Here is a 6,249-nt window from a genome sequence, read left to right on the forward strand (position 1 = left end):
TCGTAATCAGGATAACTTATCGCCTAACTAATAATCGTTTTTTTTTTTCTGATGCTGTGACAGAGAGGGCGATATAAAAATTGCAGGGGAGACAAAGACAGAACGATGTCAAAGTGATTATATTCTTTAAACATAAATTTATAATACATTAACAAATACCTCTGATTAACAAATACCTCTAACGAAAGATTATGTATATGTATTTTCTTCTTCTAAATACATAATCCTCAAATTAGTATTACGGTGCTGATCACTGAAAGTAATTTTTTCATATAAAGTATTTATTTTATTTGTATACTGCTATATTTGCATTTATTCTATTCCATAAGTAACACGATTAAAACCAAATGAACAAAAACAAATTATATTTAGGGTTTTTAGAGTCTTCAAAATATTATTCATTTCGCTTAATCTTCATTGTGAATTTCATCTAGAAAAATATACAATTTTACATAGATTTCATCTACATTTTATAAGAACGTGGTTTACATTTTACATTCTATTAAAACACGAATTAGAAATCTGTTAAAAGGATTTATGATAAGGTTAACACAATTTCTTTATTTGTTTTACTAAGTTAATAACAGCGTAATATATAATAATTAAACCATCTGAAATGGGCAAATGCTTTTATGGAAACTTTTGAAAGCAGCTCTTTAAACACTGGACATCTGTTGCTACGGAGTACAACAGAAATTCCTGAGAGGTCACCCGCGCGTAATAAATCTGGATTTACGTAAAGTTCTGCGATAGTAACTTTAGATGGAAACAGCAATGTAAATCCACAAACTAGTACAAGTGAATGGTGATTCTAAAAAATCCTTGAATTTACTCATCAAGATGCCACAGACAAAATTGTTTATTGCAATAAATTCTTTTTCACGCTATAATTATGAATGCAAGATATTGAAAACGTCTACTGAATTATATTAATTTAATATCAATCTTTATCGAAGATTATAAAGAAAGTTATCAAGTTATCAAGTTATTTGTTTAAATATCTTATTGCTAAAAATAATACTGCTCAGAATGGAGATGACTGGTTAAAAATACAAATAATCATTCATGTGGTAAAAAAATACGAAATTACTTTCGAAAAGTACCAATAATATTATTACTATAACATTCAGGAAGGGAATGAGAAAGTTACAGCGAGACTGGCAATAAATCATGTTAAGTTCCAGGTGAGTTCAAGAAGACTTACGGTACAACGTAAACTTGTTAGAACGAAATATATGAAGGTGTAAGGGACGAAAGCAGTTGTGGGGCTAGCGGAATAGCAGTGGACCGATAACCGCAAATGAGAATGGTACAGGAAACTACGCTGTTCCACGCTTCCCTGGTGACCGATGAGGCCAATTCTGCGAACCACATTTGCTTCATTTGAAGCTGTTGTTCTAAACTTTTCTGTTAATTGAAACGAAGAAATTGGAATACTCCTAGCGGTTATTTTAAGTTTCTGGCCAGTTTAAGCCGCGCAAAAACTATAGCTGCACCGTGGCGCGAGTATTCCGGGAAATCGAGGTATGTTAAATGTTTGAATGGACTTTGGGAAGCTTACTTGCTACGAATTGCATAAAGCGGATTGATAACTTCAGTCGAAAGCCACGGCAGTTTTTGCATCCAAAAGGAATACCTTTTGTGAAGGGCATTCTATGAATTGAACATTGAATTAAATAATTACAGAAAATGTTGTAGCTAGTACTTTACTGAAATAATTAGTGGTGACTCAGTTCTAATGTTACGTTATGACAGTAGATTCAAACAAGAATCATCAAGAAAAACTTTCGGATCTAAAATATTTTCAAAGTTACAGAAGCATTAGAGAAATTCTCTTCGATAAAAAAAGAATATTCTAAGAAACATTTAATTCTTGGATTCCTAATGCGATTTCCTCTCTCAAAACTTGTACAAGCATACGTAGTAAAAAAAATTTCGTTATCAACGAGGTCTGTCCTTTCAGAATTGTGTGCAAATAGTACATACAGTGGGTGTAGAAAGTATTCGTACACCGATCAATTTCTAAAAAAACTATGTAAAATTGTAATTTATTAACTTATTTTTTATAAACAATGACATTCTACATAATCTCGGAAATCTCTAGAACAGATAGATTACAAAAAGAAATAGCTATTTATGTAAGTGGCGAAATTAACAGGAAAAAAACAATTAATCGATAGAAATATTGAAGCAACAAGTATTCGAACAACTGTTTAATTTTGAAAATTTCATTAAAAAAAGAGAAATTTACATTAATTTATAAGCATATAATACTTCCTTCGTAGGCTATCCTTTTGATTTTGTAATTATTACAACTCTTTTAAGCATTGAATTAACTAAATTCTTAGTTATTCGAAATGGGATCTTTTTCCATTCCTCTATTAGAGCCATTTTTAAAAGTACTTTACTGGAAATTTGATGTTTTCTAATTCGTACGGAGCAATAAACTAATGTGTTTACGTTACAAAATCTACTGTAAATGGTTCGTCATAAGAATCGTACAAATACTTATTGCTTCTATACTTTTACCCACTTTTCCCATTTTTTTGTTTATTTCGCAAATTATATTGACTAGTAAATGTTGTTTGGACTATATCTATCGTAGAGACTTCCAAGAATATATAAAATATCATTGATTATAAAAAAAAAAGTTAAGAAACTACAATTTCACACAAAAGTTTTTTGGGAAATTGATCGGTGTACGAATACTTTCTACACCCACTATATGTAAGTAGTATGATGAGATTCAATCTATCGAGACGAACACCGCATGACCGTGACTTGCCCCAATAAATGTGTCTGTCCTATGGAAGGGTAGCCACTGGTCAACACTTAGATTAACAAACACAGCTTGACCACACCTTGCCGCAATAAATGCGCTGGTCTCTTGGACGGATAGGCACTGGTCAACAATTAGATTAACGAAACACAGCACAGCTGACCAGCCTTGCCACAATATATGCACAGGCACTGGTCAATATTTAATTCAACATTTAATTTGACAAGAATTTATAATCCAAAACGCCTGTTATTCGTAGCACTTCGATTTTCGGTTTTCACGCCAACGATTTATAATGGAAACAGAGTACTGGGTTTAAATTTATTCATGCGAAAACGAAGAGCTTTCACAAAGTATTTAATACAGGAATATTTTGAAAGATATTATACAATTTAGCTTTTAATTTCCTTTTCGGTAGAATGTAATATAATAATAATAATAATAGTAATTTGGTTACGTATCGCTAAACAGTCCCATCGAATTTCATTTGTAATTTATCCCGATAAACTGTTTTTGGTGGTCCCGGAAAAGCACACGTTCTCATCGTGCACCGATATCGATGCACTATGACGCGGTCATGAAAACCGACGGTGCACCAACGCATACGCATGCGAGCACGAGCACATACTGTGTTTGTGCCACTAGCATTCAGTCAGTACGTATCGGGGTAGTCGTGTTTCTTCGTAAATTTAACGATTTTACTGGCAGACGTGGGCACGTCCCGAAATGATGTACGGTTCGCTCGTATGACTCGGTAGCTAATGCTTTAATATGCGCAAAGGGTGCCATGCCCGTGTCACACGGATTACCGCTAATTGTAGTTTATGCTTTATACTACGCTATTCTCTTGTACGCTCTGTCGTCCGTTGGGTATTCGATATGTACAGACCTGTATGTTTACTTATACAGCCGAATACACGTCCCACTGGGTACATATCCACATAACAATTTGTATTTGCCAGGGCCTGTGGATTATATACGTCTACGGTATGTACAAGTTACTCACATCTAAGTACAAACGTTATCATTTCTGAGAGTAACGAAGACGCGGGGGAGCGTCACCAAGGGAATTACTGAATGGAGCAGTGATGCTCGATCCTTTCGAGGGGAATGTAAGTAAAATAATACTAGTTTTCGTTTTTTCTTTCAAGTATTTTTATAATATTAGTTTGCTATTTACGAAAAATCCGATCCTACATGTATATGTCCAATACCGCGAATGGAGTCGATTTTCGAACGTATTGTTGTAGGATCCTAGGAAAAAGAGTACGATGTGGGATTTAAGCTGGAGATCTTCGGAAGTTGGGATTTGCTGGCTGACCACTTTACAACTGCGCCATCACCGACCCTCCAATATCTTGGTCTTCCAGACTTCTTTCTTCTCTCTTGGTGCCTCGATCCAATATTATAAAGAGCAATAAATGAGAACGATTTTCCTTTGCTCTTTAGATGCTTTTAAAAGCAGAAATTTTATTTCATCTAACTCAATGTTTTAGATACCGATCAGAAAACGTAACAATATTTCTAGTATTAATAAAACGTCACAAACTTCTAATTCAGTAATAATGAAAACCAAAGGGATTTTTAAATATTCATATTTAAATATTAATTTTAAATGAAACTATTAAATGAAAAAATCACAAATCTTAATTAATTTGATTAAAATCGTCAAATCCGTTGAATTCTGCATCGTCTTCAGTAATTGGTAATGCCTCCTAAAACTCATAGCAACCTCCATCTTTTAAGGAGCAAAATTAACAATTAATCTTGTTCTTTGAGAGCCTTGACGAGTATTTTTCTTATATAAAAGTTAGCTATAATACTTGTTATTCTGCATCGTCTTCAGTAATTGGTAATGCCTCCTAAAACTCATAGCAACCTCCATCTTTTAAGGAGCAAAATTAACAATTAATCTTGTTCTTTGAGAGCTTTGTCGAGTATTTTTCTTGTATAAAAGTTAGCTATAATACTTGTACTTTCAACCTTTGATCTTTCTCTCTTTCTCCTTCTTACAACAAGGGTTTGAAATAGAGCCTTGTCATCAAGAGTATTTAAATTCAGTAACATCAAAGAGATTGTAGATGAAAGTAATTATCTCTACATATGTATAATAAAAATTGGGTATTTTTATGCGTTGCAAGAAGACGTACTTGATGTACCAATAATATTATTTTTGCTATCTTCTGTATCTATATTTATACTAATTTCGACATCGCGTGAATGTAACCCTTGCTATGAAATAACTGCTAATTGCCTGTTGAAAGAGATCTCAATTGTCGTGGTTCGTAAAAGGAAAACCATAAATTATGCTCAGCATTCTCCAGAATTATATTCTTGATAACGTCAGACAAAACTTATGCTTCGGTTGTATCGTTAATCTTCTAGCCACAGTACTTATTCGTGTTGGGCGCATAATCTACTCCTAATCTACAATATTCTCAATGTCCGAATGAGCTTGTTGCATCTATTACAGATCCGTATCAAAAGGCAATATTTTATCGTATATTCACAGTCGTTGCGTATCTTGATGACCAAAGTTCACGAAGATACGTGAACAGAAAGAATAAAATCATGAAGCTAATTAGAGAAATAATTTATTTTTTGCTCACGTGTACTGTTTCATTTTGTACTTTTCTCGGAAAAACGGTGGAGGTAAATTAAAATATTTTGGAAGTATACATATACAAATCATGTATGTACACTCAGATCTGGGCACTTTTGAAAAAATATTATTCGAAATATTATTTCAAGTTACGTATTATTTTTGCTTTATAATTACTTGAAATAACTGTGATATTTAAAAATGATTTCAGGTGAAATAATTACCCAAATTCAACAAGAAATAAAAATAAATATAATAAGTAATTAAATTTCTCGTTTATTTTATTTGAAATGACGTTTGATAAAACGAGATTACAGTATTATTCGAGCAAGACTCTTTCACAGGGAGGGAATTAACTTAACAAAATACATTTTCTATAATATATTTTACATTATAAACCAACCATACATCATCATAATAATATCTTATATTCTTAAGCCTAAGCGTGTTTTAACCTATATTCTCGTTTATATACTTCCTTCGTATTTATACTTTGTTTATTTCTTCATATTATTTATATTTATATATATATATTTTTGTTTTTATTTATATTCATCATTATTTATAATATATTTTATATGCTATGTTATGTATATATATAATATCATACATATTTATTTTTCACGCACATCCCAGGGTGTCTCGCGTTTCCATTTTTTTTTTTTATATCGTGTGAGAATTGTCTTTTGGAGGTATCTGTCTCCTTTTTCCCCATTTTCTTCCCTATGTGCACGTGCACGTGTGCCACTATATCTAGGAAAATGTTGCTTGTGTGATCCGTGTACAAAGTGTACGTGTACGTGTTCCGCCTTCTCATACTTTGTGTGTGTGTGTGTGTGTGTGTGTGTGTGTGTGTGTGTGTGTGTGT

The 6,249-nt window shown here is 32.6% G+C and overlaps 1 long non-coding RNA gene across 1 annotated transcript; it reads left to right on the forward strand.

Annotated features, from left to right (window-relative positions):
- Window positions 1-525: 525 nt before the first annotated feature.
- On the forward strand, window positions 526-6,243 carry LOC128892639 (uncharacterized). Its single transcript, XR_008461131.1, has 3 exons — window positions 526-1,524; window positions 3,742-3,891; window positions 4,030-6,243. It is a non-coding gene; the product is annotated as an uncharacterized LOC128892639 (long non-coding RNA).
- Window positions 6,244-6,249: the final 6 nt, after the last annotated feature.

This window comes from Hylaeus anthracinus, unplaced genomic scaffold, assembly GCF_026225885.1.
Source record: "Hylaeus anthracinus isolate JK02 unplaced genomic scaffold, UHH_iyHylAnth1.0_haploid 12661, whole genome shotgun sequence".
NCBI classification, from domain to species: Eukaryota; Metazoa; Arthropoda; class Insecta; order Hymenoptera; family Colletidae; genus Hylaeus; species Hylaeus anthracinus.